This window comes from Arvicanthis niloticus, chromosome 22, assembly GCF_011762505.2.
Source record: "Arvicanthis niloticus isolate mArvNil1 chromosome 22, mArvNil1.pat.X, whole genome shotgun sequence".
NCBI classification, from domain to species: domain Eukaryota; kingdom Metazoa; phylum Chordata; class Mammalia; order Rodentia; family Muridae; genus Arvicanthis; species Arvicanthis niloticus.
The window spans coordinates 39,622,735-39,640,849 of NC_133429.1; the positions used below are offsets into that span (position 1 = coordinate 39,622,735).

Genomic DNA, 18,115 nt, shown 5'->3' on the forward strand with positions numbered 1-18,115 from the left:
AGCTAATCCCTACCAATCCTGCCAAATCTTTCACTGAAATATTCAGTAACAAAACCTGACCTGCAACTTAAGATCCTGTCTTCCAGTTTTATTACGCTCGTCACCTTTAAGTTCAGTACCTATTGCAAGGGAACATATTAACTGTACTACAGATTTCTCAGCTGAGTGGCCAGATAAACAAGGTAGTGACTCCAAACAAACAAACCAAAACTTTTTTTTCTTATTAGACTCAGCTGTAAACTCTACAGGCAGGCAAGCACACTTACTTGATATGTTATCTGTACAGTATGGTTTAGATAACTGGATTATGGGTATTAATTTACTACTTGCTATAGATATTAGAACGACAAGAAGGGTTTTAGTTAATTTTATGATAGAAAAATACAATAAAAGTTAAGACTGGACTGGGCATGACCTTTGTCATATTATTCTACTTTTCTGTATGTGTCATTTCCCTATCGGAAAATAGGAATAACAGAATCTCTTCAGAGTTTTTAAAATCAAGTGAAACGCACTGCCCAAAATGTTGAGTGACTGAGCAACACAGTAAGCAGCAGTTGGTAACTATCCATCTGCTTGTTCTAGAGCTCCTGTCTGCCCAGCTACTTATAGTTAAGAAGTTGTTTTATTGTTGTTTTGTTTTCCGAGACAGGGTTTCTCTGTGTAGCCCTGGCTGTCCTGGAACTTACTCTGTAGACCAGGCTGGCCTCAAACTCCCAGAGATTGCCTACCTCTGTCTCCAAGTGCTGGAATTAAAGGCGTGCGCCATCACTGCCCGGCAGTTAAGTAGTTGGTAACTATCAATCTGCTTGTTCTAGAGCTCCTGTCTACCCAGCTGCTTATAGTGCTTGAACTTCAGACACCCGAGGAGCTCTCTCTAAAAGCAGCACTGGGGAGACATACGGGCAAAGCACTTGCCAGTCAGGTGTGACACCTGAGTTTGACTCCCAGCACCCACACCAAGGCTGGGAGCTGTAGCTACTATCTGTAACTCCAGTGCTCTTACAGCAGGCTGAAGGCAACAGGGTCCCCAGAGGTTACAGGTCAACTAGTTTGGCAAAGGCAGTGGCAAACAAAGGTCCTTGTCTCAAACAAGCTAGAAGGTGAGGACGGACTCTGGAGGCCACCCTCTGACCTCCACACATCAAGGTATGCTACACTCATCCTGCACTCACACACATTTTAACTATGATGCATGTGGTGGCATGTCGGTAACTCCACTACTCTGGAGGCTGAGACAGGAGGACCTAAGGTTTAAGGCCAGTATGGGCTAGATATCTCAAGAAACAAAAGGAAACACAAAGTATCCAACTGTAAAGGAAACAGTATGGCAGGAAGCAGTCAGCACTGGTGACCCATCCTACCTCAGGATCTTCCATTCTCCATTGCATTATCTTGCAAACACTTCTCATTTTTGACAAAGAAAAAGTGTGACACAGCAAGATGAACCAAACACACAAGTCTGTTTGAGTTCCCATGATCAGAAGAAGGCATTAATGTTTTTGTGTAAGACAAACTCTCATATAGCCCAAACTGGCCTGGAACACTATCCTCCTGCCTCAGCCTCATGCATATTTTTGATTTTGGTTCCTGTTCCTGCCCTCTTCCTTTCTTACAGGCCTAGCCTTAAATCCAGATCCTCACTATTATGTCAACCACTCTGGAGTTCTGAGACTACCCATGCAATCAGTGTATTTAGCTGAGTTCTGAGACTACCCATGCAATCAGTGTATTTAGCTGAGTTCTGAGACTACCCATGCAATCAGTGTATTTAGCTGAGTTCTGAGACTACCCATGCAACCAGTGTATTTAGCTGAGTTCTGAGATTACCCATGCAACCAGTGTATTTAGCTGAGTTCTGAGACTACCCATGCAATCAGTGTATTTAGCTGAGTTCTGAGACTACCCATGCAATCAGTGTATTTAGCTGCCAACGCTGCTTCTGGCAATGCCATCAGGTGTAGGAACATGTTGAACAGTTATGTTCTACTTGGTCTTACTTTTTAAAAATTACTTTATGTGTATGACTGTTTGCTTGCATGGGTATGTGTATACTGCCTAAGTTCCTGGGCCCTGGAATGGAAGTTACAGAAAGCTGTGAGCTTTCTCATGTGGGCACTGGGAACTGAACCCAGGTTCTGCAAGAGCAGCAAGTGCTTTTAACTGCTGAGCTCACTCTAGCCCTAACTTTATTTTATCTGCTGATATAATCTGCAATGGTTAGTAGCCAATTTACTCTAAGTTATATATCTGCTATTATGGAAAGAAATTAACTTTGGCATTCTATGATCTATACAACAGAAACACATACAAATGCCAAGCCTAAGGAATAAGGATGTATACATTTCCTATGCATGAATTTACACTCCATATATGTCTGTGGCCAATAGTTAAACCACTGTGAAAAGAAAGAGGAGGAAACTTTCAGGCTGTTTCATTCGATATTAAACTATCACCCGATAAACTATATATAGTTTACAACCAAAATTTGTGAGTCAGAACACCCTCTAGCAAAGCCAAAATATGACATTAGAAATTTAAAAGCCAGAGTGTCCCAGTGCCCTCCACTACTTACTGGGTGTTATAATGCCCTGGAAAGTCCACTAACAGTGACATGTGAAAAAGACATCTACAGAATAAAATAAATTTTGGTAGGCATTTGCATCGTCTTACATTTCTTAATTATAAAGAGGAACAGAGCATACTTGCTCTCAAGAAGCTTTACAAGAAAAGACAAGAAACAGAATATAGGCCAGGCCTATGGCTCAATGCTTGGCATAACCTAGCATTAGGGTGTGGGTTCAAACTGGAGTGCCACCAAAGGTGGGAGGAGTGTGTGCTGTGAGAAACACAATGATGACTTCATGTGGAAATCAGGAATTTACTTACAGAGAAGAACTAGAGCAAACTAGCAAACTACTAAGCGTCTGTTGTGTGCAATAAGCATAGATAACCAGACACACATTTAGGCTATTTTCCTACCTAGATGCTAACGACTAACTGATACCACACAGCATCTGATGGCCAAGGCACATGGAGGTTGCGGTTAGTTATACTGCTACAGAACACAACACCTAATGTGTCTGCCCTAAGGTCTCACACACTAGTAGGCATCCCTACCTCACCTTAACTACTTTTAGGCTAGCTGTGGTGATGCACAGATTTTAATCTCAGCATTGGGAGACAGAGGCAGGAGGATCTTTTTGAGTTCCAGACAGTAAAGGCCACGTACTGAGACCCTGTCTATAAAACAAAACAAACACAAGAATGAACACTGGATAAAACTTCTTCCAGGCTTGTGAAGTGCTTAAATTGTCGAGTTTGTCCCAATGTACTCTAACAATTACGTTAAGACAATTAAATATCCTGTGGACTACGATCTGTGTCAAGTTCATTGCTGTATAATTAAAACTGAATGCAGAACCTTGAACAGAAAAGATACTTAGGATTGAACCTGCCATCTCCCAGGCAAGCATTCGGTCACTGAACCGCATTTCCAGTAGTGGATGGCTATGTTATGAAAACAGCTTGACTGGAACCCAGGCATGCCCATTCAATGAGCAGCATCTTTGGTTGTCACCAGGTTAAAATGGCAGAGCTGAATGGCTCTGATAAAGATGCTAACAAAGTCTAAATTATTATCCTGCCCTTTACAGAGGCTTGTTAGATCTATGTCCTATAGGCTAGACCCTGAAAGAGATGAGGAAAGATTTTGCATATTACTTTAGTGGAGACAAATCAGTATTGAGCTCAAACATCAACTCAAGATATTAGCTGCCCGTCCTATGTTATGTACGTGGTGATGAGAACAGCGTGAGAGCAGTTCCGATCCAAGGGGCTGGAAGGGAAAGAGTGTGCGCGTCTATATTTTTTCCCTTCTTAGCAACGTCTACAGTGGGTTAGGGGCAGGAACAGCAGGGTTGAAACTTCTGCAAAGGTTGAAAGCTTGTCCGAGAGAAAACATGAACTATCTTTTTTGCTTTGCAAAGATTTCCTCAACTTAACAGAGAAAGATGGTCCTAATTCTTCAGATCTTCATCCGTCAATTCCTCAGTAAGTTAAATCCACTCGTATTTAAGTTCACGTGAGCCATGGGTGGTAGCAGTAAAACTCCACAGGAGTAGCTTGCTTGGGGTGGGGAGAGAAGACAACCCATAAAGTCCTTGGTTTCCAATTTAGTGCAACCATTAAAAGTGCATGTTTGCCAAGAAACCTGCAGAATTATAAGTAACTACTCATGAACTACGAAGACAGCACCCGGACACTGATGGAAAATGTGTACTTATATATTTTAAGCAACTAGTAAATCTAGCCTGGAGTATTGGAGCACAAGTAGAAGCAATCAGAAACCAGGCTATCAGTATTAACAGATTTATTAGTTAAAAGTAGAGTTTTGAATAAATCACACCCATTTCTGTGAATGGATAAACACCACACATATTTTTTAATATAAACATCTAGTTTTTACAGCATACTATCTCACACAAGGATGGGTAAACTTTAAAAACATCATTTATAGTCTGTTTCAGCAAAAGGGTGAATTCAGGAATGAATATATATATAGATATATTCCACTAGACTAGTGACAATGGCTACAGAAATATTTCTGTTCTCATTACCACATAACTAGGACCAAATGACATATCTACTATGACTGCTCCCAAATGCACTAAGAAACCAAGAGGATGCCTTGGTTTTAGGCATTCTCATATATGCACAATCAAATAACATACATCCTAAAAGGAACTTCAAGACCAAGATATTCCTAATGTTAAGTCACTAGTAAATCTGCCAAAAGTGCAAAAGAGAAAATTAACCATGAAACAAAAAGCAGTGGAAGCAAAAGTACTTCCCATAATTTTCTACTAATTTAATATTTCAATTTAATCAGTAGCTTATGCTAGCCACTTATCCACACTGGTTTGATTAATTTGACAAGTCTTTTATATTTCTCCTTTTATGCAAAGATGCCCTGGATACTCAGTAAAGGCCACTCAGAAAAAGAAAGGGGGTGGCAGAACCTGTTTCCCTCCACCGCACACACATAACACCTTATTTACCTGCATAATTACTAGGTTAACAAAATGCAGTTTGGGGATGAAGAACTAGCTCAGTGAAGATGAGCTCTTGCTGTACTTGGGAAGACGGGGTTCATCTTCCAGCACCCAGCATGGTGGCTTACAACCATCTCTAACTCCATTTCCGGAGGCTCTTCGTCTGAGGGCATCAGGCACATACGCTGTGTACATACATAGGTGGGCAAATACATATAAAAGTACATGCATTTTTATAAGCTATCTTTAAAACCTTCATTAAAGCTACTCACCCCCAAATCCCATAGATAGAGGTTAACATTTTTTTTAAACATTAGCATATATACATCAAGTGAAAAGTCTGGACAGTAGTCTGTTACAGTCAGCAGAGCACAGAGACAACAGGAAATGTGGACAGATACTTCCTGTTAACAAGTCTGAGTTTCAGAGTACCCACTTCAGCTATTTACTTCTTGTCCCTACACATGGTAGTTCTGTCGGGGATTTAAAAACTAAAATCTTTTTTTAAAATGTTATTTTATGGTCACAAGTGTTTGCCTCCATAATGTATTGTACCACCTACATGCCTGGGGCCCAAGGGTGTCAGAAAAGGGTGGGTATCAGATGCCCTGGAATCAGTTAGCAATGGTTGTGAACCACCATGTGGATGCTGAGAGTTGAACCTGGGTCCTCTACAAGAGCAACAAGTGCTCTCAACTGCCAAGTCATGTCTCCAGCCCCACATGAAAGACTGAAGAAAAACTCTTTTACTACACGTGTATTTATGCATGCATACATACACAAGCAAGAGCACGTGCGGCATGTGGAAGTTTGCATGTGGAGGTCAGAGGACAACTTTAGGGAATCGGTCTCTCCTTCCAGCACATGGATCCTTCCTGGGATTGTCTTGCCAGCTCTCTATTGTAGTTTTTAAACAAATTGTATTAGTATTATCTTAAAATATTCTTATTCTAATCTGAATTCTTATTTATAACTAAGTGGATTTTATAGCCCTTAGAAACCTTACTGACATGATTTCTAAAGGAAATAAATGACATGATACAGTAGTTTATAAGGCTTAAAAACCGTTTCAGATAACAGCTTTCAATTTTAAACTAAAAAACAAAAAACAACAGAAAAAAAAAACAAAACAAAACAACAACCCACAATGGACAGGCATCAATATCTACAGGCTAGCCTTAATTCTCTCTAGAGAGCTAAGTGGACTCTAGTTACCTATGGCATCAGTAGGTTCTTCAATACTAAGAACCCTGAAGACTCACCGACAACAGTGCCGTGCACTGACAGCTTTGACTATCCTGGGGAGTGCCGGGGCAGTGCCAGCCAGGGAGCTGTGTTATACATGAGGTTGAGCCCCAGTGTCCTCACAAGAGCCCCAGTGTGCCTGGAGTCCCAGTATTGGAGTGGGAGGGACATGGGAGCAGCCCTGTGGCTTTCTGGCCAGTTTAGCAGATGTGTAGGCTCTAGCTTCAGTGAAGCCTCTTCCTGAGAACTTAAGGTGGAGAGGGAATGAGGAAGACACCCATCACAGGCTGACCTTTAGGCAGCCTGTGAGTTTTTAGTAGATGCTTGAAAGTATCATTTTCATATCCTAATGTCTTTCCCAAAGAAGACATTATTATCAAAGACTTTCTTTTTCTTTTTTTGTTTTGTTTTTTCGAGACAGGGTTTCTCTGTGTGGCTCTGGCTGTCCTGGAACTCACTCATAGACCAGGCTGGCCTCGAACTCAGAAATAACCTCCTGCCTCTGCCTCCCATGTGCTGGGATTAAAAGAGTGCACCACCACTGCCCAGCTAATCAAAGACTTTCTAATCCATTTTAAACCTAACTTTAAATTTCTAAACAATCCCAAACATACCTGGCTTCACATCTATTTTGGTGGCAAACCCTGTTGTGCTATAAACTGCTTTTACTTTTCCTAAGCACTGATGTGAGTCTCCTTCTGCTGTATTCATCTCATTTAGTGGGATCACTCATGCTTCATATGCATAGTACTTTGTCATCTCACTACACTAGGAAACAGTCACCCCAAGTCACAGTATGAAAATACCTACCAACAATCCAGGGACAGAAGAAGTCTGAGTTCTAGGCCAGCCTGTGGTCTATCAGGCCAATCAAGGTTACAAACTGAGAAACCCCACCTCAGAAAAAACAAAACCAGCAACAACATAGTCAAATACAATAAGTGTAACACTTTCAAAAAAGGAGTGCATGTAGCCGCTTATGATGAACCTCAATAAAGACAACGCAGTCAATTCTTTACATACTTTTTCAATTAAAAGTTTTTAAAATGGAAGGCTAGAGAGATGGCTCAGTAGTTAAAAGCATGTATCACTCTAGCAAAGGGCCCAAGTTCCAGCACCTACATCGGGCTAGCAACTTCCTGTAATTTCAGTTGCAGGGCTCTGCCCACCTCTTCTGACATCTGCAGGCATCTGTAAGAACATGGTTCATACACATACACACACAGGCACATACAGATAAAAAGCAGTCCTGGTGACATTGCCTGAAATGTCAGGACTCAGGAGGCTAAGGCAGGACTGCTAGGAACTCAAATTCAGCAAAAGCTCTAACTCACCATCGGAAACCAAAACAAAAACTCAGCCAACGAACAGGAACACTTCACACTCCAGAGAAACTGTATGAGTTTTTTTGTCACTAAAAGCTTGCAAAAGGTCTGCCATGGTGTACACATCTGTAATCCCATCAGGAAGCTGAGGCAGGAGGATTTTCAATTTAAAAGCAGCCCCTGTTACACAGGGAAGCTCCAAAACATCAAAAACATCAAAAGCAGCAGCAGCAGCAGCAGCAAACAAAACCAGTAAAGCCTAAGCTTCAAGTGATAGTGCTTACTGTAAAGGAAAAAAAGCACAAGTGTATATATAAAAGCTAGCTAAAATGGAAGAAATCTCACTTTTTTTTTTTTTTTTAAGTAATCAGGACTGCATAAATAGTACTTAGTGGCAACCTGTGATGAATTTGGCTGTCCTGGACATAAAACGTGACTTCAGTCTGTTCCCTAATTCAGAACCGTGACAACACCTGAGCACTTAATGACGTAATACAAGCCGCAGCAGAGTGTTTCTTTACCTCTCCTCCTCATTGGGGTTAGCTCACGGAGGCAGAGGTTCTTTAGTACTTAATCCCTGAAGTGGGCACTGAACATCGATTCCTTCTCTAAGTCAAGCGCAATCCTGCTCTCCAGTGTTAGCTGGCCTTTCACAAGTGCTGTTCAACGGCCTGACTTCCCTTCAGATCACATAAATCTCTGCCTTTTACTGAAGGTTTCAGTGGAAAGGAGCAAGTCTGGGTTTTTAACCAATTTATTTATTTTTCTATTTTTAATTATGTATGTATGTGTGTGTAGGTAGGTATGTGCGTGTGAGTGCTTTGTGTGCAAGGAACAGGTCAAATCATCAGACCCCTAAGGCTGGAGTTGTAGACAGCTGCTAGGCACCAAAGCCAGGTCCTCTGCAAGAGCACTCCAGATCCAAGAGCTGAGCACCCAGACCTAAATGTTACACTGTGTGTGCGCATGCTGCACAAGAGCGTGCAATGGTGTGGATGGGACATCTGAGATCAACTGCGGGAGTCAGCTGTCTCCAGCACATAGGCTCTAAGCATCCTATTCAAGCGTGGTAGGAAGGTGCCTTTAACCTTGCTCAACTATCTTGCTGAGTGCTTTTAACCGTGCTTTTTTTCAGGTCTTGCTTTGGCAAGGCTAGTCATGTTAAAAAAAAAAAAAAAAAAAGATACCACTTTTATAAAAGTATCATAAAATAGGCCAATCTATTCCTTTGTAGTGTAAATAGATTCCAAGAGGTTATAGGTTAGGGTCTTTATCTGTACATTTCCCAGGTGTCCCACGTTGGTAGTTAGTAGTGGGCTGGCTACAAGTCTCGGGCATTCTTTCTCTTTCCACTCTGAGAGCTGAAGGTCCCAGAAATCTTGAATTCCTCTTACCTTAGACCCTCAGATTTGACCCCAGAACTAAAATGTAAATTAAGATGACTATCAGCCCACAGTTTACTGTCTACCTTCCTGGCTGCCTCCACAACCTGAAGCTAGTTAACAGATCTAGGTTATTCTAATCTTTTACAACTTCTCACTGTTGTTGTTTAAATAAAACAACAACAACAACAACAACAAAACTCCCCCCAAACCCCAACTTCTCACTGTATAACAAGATCTCCACAACTGTTCCTAAGTATAAAAAAACCAGCAGTTTCTCAAAAGGAAAAACATTGCCACCCTGGAAGCCTCTTTGAAAAATGTCTGTTTAATGTAGATACACCAAATTTTCTCATGCCAAAGACACAACATTAAAACCATATAAAGCTAGTCTGCTGGAGGCTTGTCGCCACAGGTACTCAGAGTGAAGTAGTCAGATCATGCGAGTCTGGGAGTTTGAGGCTAAAGGCAAAAAAAGTGACAAGCCAAACCAGAAATAAGCTTAAAGAAGTAAATTTATGTGACCAAAGATAGAGTGGACTTCCCAGAGAAGACTGCAAAGAAGCTCCAATAAGCCAATCACCATCAGTAAGGATTCTGAAACAAAGTCCCAGCACTCAAGATTTCTTGTTATAGCTTGTACTGGTCATTTTACAGTTAATCTTCAGTAATGGCTCATTTCATTGTGAACTTTTTTCAAATGTTCCTTAGTTTCACAGAAAGACTTTCTCTCAACACCAAGGCTCTCAAGTATCAAGGGCCCAATGCTGAGAAAAGCTTTCCAAAACCCCAATCTTTGCTTACGAGCTATCTACAATCATCCACAGATACTGTTATTACTTGCCCTAAGACAACAAGCAGGTTTGTTTTCAACACCATGCCAGGGGTTGGAGTAATGGCTCAGCAGCTGAGAGCACCGGCTGCCCTCCCAGAGGACCAGGGTTCCATGTCCAGCATTCTCATGGCCCCTCTCTCACACCAGGTTCTAAGTTCAGTCTGAGGAATCCAATGCCATCTTCTGGCAGCCATCGGCACTGCACTCATGTAGTGCACACATTCAAACACTCATACATATATGGGTAGTTCAGGAAACACAGGAGATGACTCAGTAGTTAAAAGCACTTGCTGCTCTTGCAGAGGACCCAGTTCAATTCCTAGCACCCAGGTGGTAGCTCACAATCACCTATTTCAACTCCAGTTACAGAAAATTCAACACTGTCTCTGACCTCTGAGGGCATGCAAACACCAACAAGCAGGCAAAATCCTCACATGTACAAAATAAAAATAAACGTTAAAAACAAGAGGTTGGCTCAGCTCCTGAGACTTTATCACTTTTCTTGGAGTCATATTAAAAAGACCTGTACACAGAGAAAGGCCTCATTTTTCAAACAACTTCAAGAATATTTAGCTGGAACTTTTTTTTCTCTCTTTTAAACAGTCAGGGCAGAAAAGACTATACCAGAGCTCTAATCCAGTTCACTCCAAGGAGTCACAAGTTGTGCCCACTATTGGTCTTGCACCATAGAAACAAATGTCAATACAGTAAAGAAAAGGGAAGGATATCTTAGAGTCACAGTCATCACAATCATCACCATCATCATCAGCAACAGCCCTGTACCTGTAGACTCCCCCAAAACATCTAAGCTACCTGCAGGATTCCTTGGATTATACTGTGAAAATCAATGAGCAAAATGATTCATATTTAAACCTTCTCAAGTATGGGGATACAAATGTTTTCTTAAAAGCAAATCAACTGCACCAAAATCACAAGTCACAAGCCCGTGTTCACTGAGGTGATGCTGGAGAAGAGGCGCTCTGGAGAGTGAGTGCTGCAGGATATGTCTGAGGAGCTGTAAACACATTTACAAGGAGACTTAGCCTCAAGTCCAGCATCTCCATGTCATCTTGCCAAGGAAAGCAAGAAAGAAAGCTTCAGAGAAGAAAGATCATGTTTTCCCAAAGCACCAGTGCAGTGGAGAGAACAGACTCTTCCCTTCTTATCTTCTGTATTGCAAATATTTTAACAAGACGGTAAAGCCAAACATCTGAAAGCTCCCTAAATACCAACACAGAGTTTGTGCAGTATCTCCAAATTAAAGAAATTCTAAGATTAATAAAAACTAGTAATAGGGAAACATACACTTTGTCCTTGTCCCCCTTTTATCTGTATAGTACAAAATTTAAGATTTCACAGAGAGCTAGAGTTGTATTACTGAGAAGTTAACTCTACCTAAAAATCACAGGTTGTATCTGTACCTAACGCATTAATATAATGTCCCATTAGCACACCAAGCTAACTTTAAAACACAGGGTACTGAACGGGGAATACACAGGATGTTGGCTGTCTACATGTACTAAGTGGATGAGAAGAGTTTGCATTTGTAACAAGTTTTTTATCTGAAACCTCCAGTTTCATTTTGAGAACTTACAAAGTCCCCCAATTTACTACAAAGTGATTAGTGCTTTGTCTAATAAGTGCAAAGCCCCATGTTTGAGTCCTTCACATTGCAAATCATCATCATGATTATGAAAAATACATTCTAATGTGAGGATGAACTGCAGAGGATAGATAATTAGAGCCCAGCTTAGGCCAACTTTCTACTTCTTCCCCAAGCTCCACTTGAAACTGCTAAGTGGACAGAACATTGCTTTCATCTTTTTTCCTATCACACAAGGCAAAGAGGAAAACCACAGGAGGGAGAGATAACCCACAAATGAAGCAATCAATTCCCTTTTTATTTTCAAAATAGGTATGGTTTAAGTAAAGAAAAAGATGCAGAGACACAGTCTCATATAACCCAGACTGGCCTAGAACTTGCTGTGCAGGAAAGGCTGACAGAAGGGCGTTTTGTCTTTGCCTCCTCAGATGCTGGGATTACAGGTACAGACCACCTCATGCAGCTGGGAGAAAAAAATTATATAGTTGCTGAAATCAATTTTAGATCTCCCACTTAAAACCACCTTAACTCTGTAATGTTTGTACCAGCTGCTCTCTAACATTTCTGACTGACTATCTGAATGGCAAGTTCTAGGTCAATCCCCAACCCTGGAAGAGTTTACCCAACAAGTTACCTCCTGAAGGCCCAACCTAGCTTGGACTGAACAGCTTCACCAATATAAAGTAGCACAATGATATGCAACAGTAACTAATACTCAGAAGTCTTAGGAACCAGTTTAGTATGTAAGAATTCAAACTGGCTGTAGTTAAGAGAACGATACTCTTAATCTAGACATGAGTGTATTCCGATTCAAGCATCTCCAATGTAACCAATCTTAAGTACAATATTCCAGAATATTATCACTCTGTATAATAAAAACCAGATGGAAATTTTGTAATCTGTGTTGCAAATATTTTTAGAGAATTTAACTATACATTTAAAACCTTGTAACATATCCCTAAATTTTCCTTTCTTTTTTCTAAGTTTTAGGGCTTTAATCAACTGCAGTGTACCCTTAATTTGAGCATTGGGGGTAAGCATAGCATTGTCTGTGAAGCGTGGAAAACAAGTAAAATTCTTTTTCTTGATGAATTTTAAAATTGTGCTATTTTTAAGGTGACAAAAAAAAATCGCCAATTAACTTTTTACAAAGTACAAATTTTACTGCAAATTCTATTGTTAAAGGGATCAATCTTAGAATCCAGTCAAGTGGTTTCAAACAAAGGGCAATAGATTACACAGCAAGTCAAACTTTTACTATAAATGGATAAATTCCTTCTAGTGTCTCTTGTATTTCTGTGTACCAGAGTATATCTGTGTGTGAATGAGCATGCCTGCCTGTGGGTATCTGAGGAGACCAGAAGAGAGGCTGGTGGATCTCCTGGAGCTAGTCTTAAAAGTGGTAGTGAAGACACTGGCATAGGTGTTGGGAACCCATTTCAGGTTGGGAACCCTCTGTAAGAGCAACAAGCGCTCTTAACTCCTGAGGCATCTCCAGCCTTTCATTCTACCCTTTGTAACCACTGTTCCCAGTATATTCTTGAGATTTCTAAGGAATTACTCTAAAGACTTTAGTCCTCAAGTGGTAATCAGAACCTTTCAACACCACTGCAAAATATCTACAAGTATTGCAAAGATTAGCTTTCAGTATGAGACAGCACATGCTGCTTACAGACAGCTGAATAAAAATTGTATCTAATGTTACAATGCACCAAGCTACGACTTAAGACATTGTTCTTGCTCAAAAAAAAAAAAAAAAAAAAAAAGGAAAACAAATAGAAACAAAACAGAGCACACACCCTTCACATGTGAACCAACCAAACTAAAAGCACAAAGCATATTTAGTCACAACTAAAAACCCTTAGAAAATTGAGGAATTTTTTTTTCAGTTAGGGGACTGAACCTAGCAACTTGGACAAGTGAGGGAAACTCTGACCACTGAGCCACATCCCCAGCCAGAAAGATGAGTTTTTCAGATGTTTAGTGACCACATGTTATCATTTTAAGGAGAAATAGTCTTTGACTATTTACTGCATAAACACTAAACTAAGCTAGCAGCAGTTCAAATTGAAACACTTTAGATCAACACCCACCCCTTAAAATTTATTTTCTGGGAACGACACATGTAAATCAGTGAGATCTCCTTGACATTCAATTGTAAAATGCCAAATGTAAGGTGGTGGGAGGTGGAGGTAAGATCAGCTAGGTTCTCTCAGTCGGTTTTCACAGGTTGATTTCATTCCATAACTATTAAGTACCTACACAAAAAGCAAAGAGCTGAACATGAGCTTTCCATGTTAATCTTAAGACTTTACATTTAAAACAGCATGTACAGTTACATATTATCAATCTCTGAATAAGCATTAAGTCCTTCAGAGGCCTTTAAAACAGGGATCAAGCTATTCATGTATTTATTTATAGACAGGGTTTCATTAGCCCAGGCTAGCCTTGAATTTATGGTAATCCTCCTGCTTCAATCTTTTAACTGCTGGGATTACGGCTACAAAATACCATGCCTGGCCCACTTTAAAAAAAAAAAAAAAAAAAAAAAAAAAAAAAAAGGATTATTTATTTCAACCTGGTAGCCCTTATAGGTCCTCTGTGGGAGGGCTCACTTCCCCTGTACAGCTCAAAAGAAAATACTAGAATCATAAATGACCAATGATAAAATGATTAACTTGTAAAGTGAGAGATCACCAAAGAAAATGTGGAATTCTCTGTAGAATGATTACACTGTTTTCCTCTTTAGTCTCTGAATTTAAGTCCCAAACATCCCTATGTGCCCAGGTAAAATGCAAGGAACTAAGAATAAAGTAGAATTCCTATTCTCATGGAGTTTTCGTTTAACTCTACTTAACTTTCATCCATAAGTGTCTATGGAATAGGGACATGCTAGTCACCTGAGGCCTGCAGAAGAAATGTATCCCATCCTTGGACCTGACAATTTGGTAGAACAGATAAACACACACCGCAGTAACAGAAGACAGGAAGTGACACAAGCCACGGAAAGAACAGTGGTAAGACAGGCAGAAAACGGAGAAAGACGCGTCCATCATTCCTGTGCCCCTGACCACAGACTAAAAAGTCGGCTTAGCATGGGGCCTTACAGCTGTTAATCTGACACTAGGTACATTACAACCTAAACAACCATAAGTCCTTTTGATTTTACTTTGCAGCTTCCACAGAGAAGGCCATTGAACTAGTCTGTCAAAACAAGAAAGCACAAGGGAATATAATGTACGATAGAGATTAAAAGTATGAACCATATCAAACAAGACTGTCATTCGGGATTCTGTATCTTTAAGTAAGATTATTCCATCCCCAGACTATTAACTTCCTCTAACCAAAACCAGGGGATGACACTACCCAAGTGGTTATTCCATACCATTTAGGTAACTAAGGCACTCTTGGAGAAGAGAGCATAATGGGACCAAAGATCTCTGAGATGTAATTCTCTCTCTCTCTCTCTCTCTCTCTCTCTCTCTCTCTCTGAGATGTAATTCTCTCTCTCTCTCTCTCTCTCTCACACACACACACACACACACACACACACACACACACAAAAAGGTCACATTGCTTCCTGTGGATTGTCTTTTATGGACAGACCACTACCTTACAATCAGCAGATTCAGGTAACTGGTTATCTTATCTATTTTAGGCCTTAGGTTCCTCCTCCATGAATCGACAGGGTGGGACTAAATGATTTAAAGAGTCTCTTTCCGGCCCTTAAAAAGCCCCAAGACTCTATTACACTTAATACACAAGACTTCAAATCAGGTTTAAGAGTGGTAAGAGCTTTAAATGAAAAGAATTTCCCCATTCAATTAAGTTACTTCTTGCTAAGATAAACTCCTTTTAGGCAAGTCTCGACAACGTTCTAATTATATAAAAGAAAACTGAAAAAAATGAATTTACAAGGTAGAGGCACTCGGTAATATATTAATACACAGTGCCAGCAAAGCAAACATTCCAACGAGACTCGATTGATTTAAAAATATTAAAAGTCCAGCCTGCATCGTAATGTCAACTTTCAACTCAGTTAAAAAAAAAAAAATGTGAGTTCTCATTACTGTAATAAAGAAGTGCTTGTATGCACACTCAGGAGTCGCAGGGCCAAAATATCTTTCTAAAGCACTGGAGGGTGGGAGGGGGCAAGCGAAAGGAAAGCAAACCCATCTGCTCAAAACTCTGAAACGAAGAGGTTTCTTCCAAAGGCATCTTCTCCGCCCCCCCCCCATCCCCACCCCTCCACCCCAAGGAAAATCCCGAGGGCCTAGTTCCCAAATTCACAGCGCTGATAAGTCAGTTTCAGAATCATCGAGATGGCGTAAAAAAAAAAAAAAAAAAAAAAAGGAGAAGAGGACAAACTTCCTGGATTTTTCTCTCTGCAAGAGAAAAAGAGATTTCCTCTTGCTGACGAAGGGAAAGGCCCCTTTAACATTTTTTTTTTTTTCCTCTCGCTGCTCGGTGGCGGCTGCCAGACTAGGTGGGGCTCGCTCCGCTGCCTTCCTCCTGCCACTTCCCGCAACAAACGAAGCAAGCCAGCCCCGATCCGGGCAAACTTTTTCCCTGTCAGGCTCGAGCCCGCGGGGCGCCGGGGAGTGGTCCCCCCCCTCGCAACGCTGCTCCGCCCGGCCCGGGGCTGGGAGAAGCCCGGGTGTCCGCAGAGGACAACTTTCTGGTTTCCGCTCTAACTTCCACCCACCCCGCGGCAGGCGCCGAGGCGGGGAGCGGGGCGCGGCGGGGAAGGCTGCGGGGCCGCGGGCGGGCGGGTGGGGGTTCCTCGGGCGCTCACTTCCTCCGCCATATTTCAGACATTTGACCCCTTCCGCAAAGCGCGCTGCTCCCCCGCCGCGGTCGCGGTTCCTCCCCGGCCGCCCCGAGGCGGCTCGCCCGCCGAAGCCAGCGAGGGGAGCCCGGGGCTCCCCCGCAGCCACCTGCCGCGCGCCCGGGCCACCGTCGCCACCGCGGGAGCCCCCACGGCTGCCCCGCCCGGCCCGCGCCGCACCCCACCGCTCCCCTCAGCCGGCTCCCGGCCCCCCGCCAGCCTCGCAGCCACGCGTGCACTCCGCGCCCACCTCTCGCGCTGTCACCGGGTCGCCGCCGTCGCCGTCGCCCCGCGTTCCCTTCGGGTCGCTGCTCCCGGCGCCACGGCGGTCTCTGCCGCTGCCGCCGCCGCCGGCGCCGCCGCCGTCGCCGCCGCCGCCGCCGCCGCTCAGGCTGCTTTCCACGCCTGACTCTGGGCGAGGTTTGGCGGTGTCGCCTTGACGTCAGGCGTTCAGCCTCGCTCTCGCTTCCGCCAGCGGGCGGGGCGCGCAGGAGCGCAGCCCGGGAAGGGGCGGGCCCTGCCCGAGGGGGCGGGGCCTCGGCGTGCTAGCCTTGCCGTGGGCCTCGCCCGGGTTCTCGCCGGCCGGCTCTAGCCGTGGCCCCTCTCCCCGCCCTGCGCCTCGTTGCTGCGGTCAGCTTCGCTCCCGCTGCCTGGCTGTCCGACGTAATCGGTGTCAGCCTCAACGGAGTGCATCCGTCTCGACCCCAGCCGGATAACGGGGAGCTCGGGGCTTGGAAACCTCTGAAGCCTTCGCGGGGCCTCCAAGTGCACGCAGGAATTCAGTCGCCAACGCCCCCAGACCGTCGGTGTTCGCGTGGTCCTTTGTGCTGGCTGGGGAAAGTAGCTGGAGAAGTAACAGAGCAGCAGTTCCCACTCCCAGAGCGCGAGGGCAGCTTTTCATTTTTTCAAATGGCCTTTCTTTAGGTTTGGACAAGCATTTCAGCCGGTGGTGTGTTAAGCAGGGCGAGCTGTCCAGATCTAACCTGCCAGACGCAGTTCACGAATGGATGATTCCAAAGCATGCTTATGGCTTGTACCTAAATGAAAAATTTTTAGAATTAAAATGATTAGTTCATTGAAGAGCATGCCTGGGGCTCCTTCGTGACTTTATAGATTACTCATAGGTGTAAGTCTATGATGTGGCTCCGAAAAGCACTTTCCAAAAATGATTCGTTCCAAAGAACACAAGAACTCACACAGAATTAGGTAATTAGAGTATTTTCATGCCATCGCCTTTAGTATGAGAATCATACTATCAGAGCTTTGTTTTGAAGACTTTGTTTCTGCTCTGGTTAAGCTCTCTCTTAGTTCTCCTGGCTGGCCTGACCTTGCTATGTAGACCAGGTTGGTTTTCAATTCAGAGGTACACCTGCCTCTACCGTATAGAATGCTGGGATTAAAGGCATGCGCCACCACTGCCAGCTATTGAAAAGGTTTTGATGAATAAAACGACTTGAGAGGAAAGCACAGAGGGAAGTAGGCGATTTAGCTGTCCCTGTGCAAATTATTCTGGAAATTTTACGAACCCTAGAAGAGAAATGGAGAAGTGACAACTACTCTAACCTGAGTTAAGTGAGCGAATAAGAAAGAATTATAGTTGGGCTTCAGGACACAAGTCTGTGAGAGCTCACCTCTTCTGCAGGCTGAGCGGGAGGTAGCTCCTTGCAAATTCTAGGATGGTTGAGGCCACAGAGTAAGTTAAAGCCAACCTAAACAATTTTGGGAGATTCTCAAAGGCTGTCGGGGGTAGGGACATAGCTCAATGGCCCAGTGTTCGGCTAGCAAGTGTCTGAGTGTGGTAAATTCAACCTTTAAAACAACAAAAAAGGGAAAAACATAATTA

At 42.9% G+C, this 18,115-nt stretch overlaps 1 protein-coding gene and 1 non-coding gene across 2 annotated transcripts in view; one reads left to right on the plus strand and one right to left on the minus strand.

Annotated features, from left to right (window-relative positions):
* Positions 1–16,660, minus strand: part of Rap1b (RAP1B, member of RAS oncogene family) — a 31,678-nt gene extending 15,018 nt beyond the window's left edge. Inside the window, exon 1 of the mRNA XM_076920311.1 lies at positions 16,523–16,660. The gene's annotated coding sequence lies outside the window, so the exon portion shown is untranslated. The remainder of the gene's footprint in view (positions 1–16,522) is intronic.
* On the plus strand, positions 8,291–8,406 carry LOC143436510 (U5 spliceosomal RNA). Its single transcript, XR_013106478.1, has one exon. It is a non-coding gene; the product is annotated as a U5 spliceosomal RNA (small nuclear RNA).
* Positions 16,661–18,115: the final 1,455 nt, after the last annotated feature.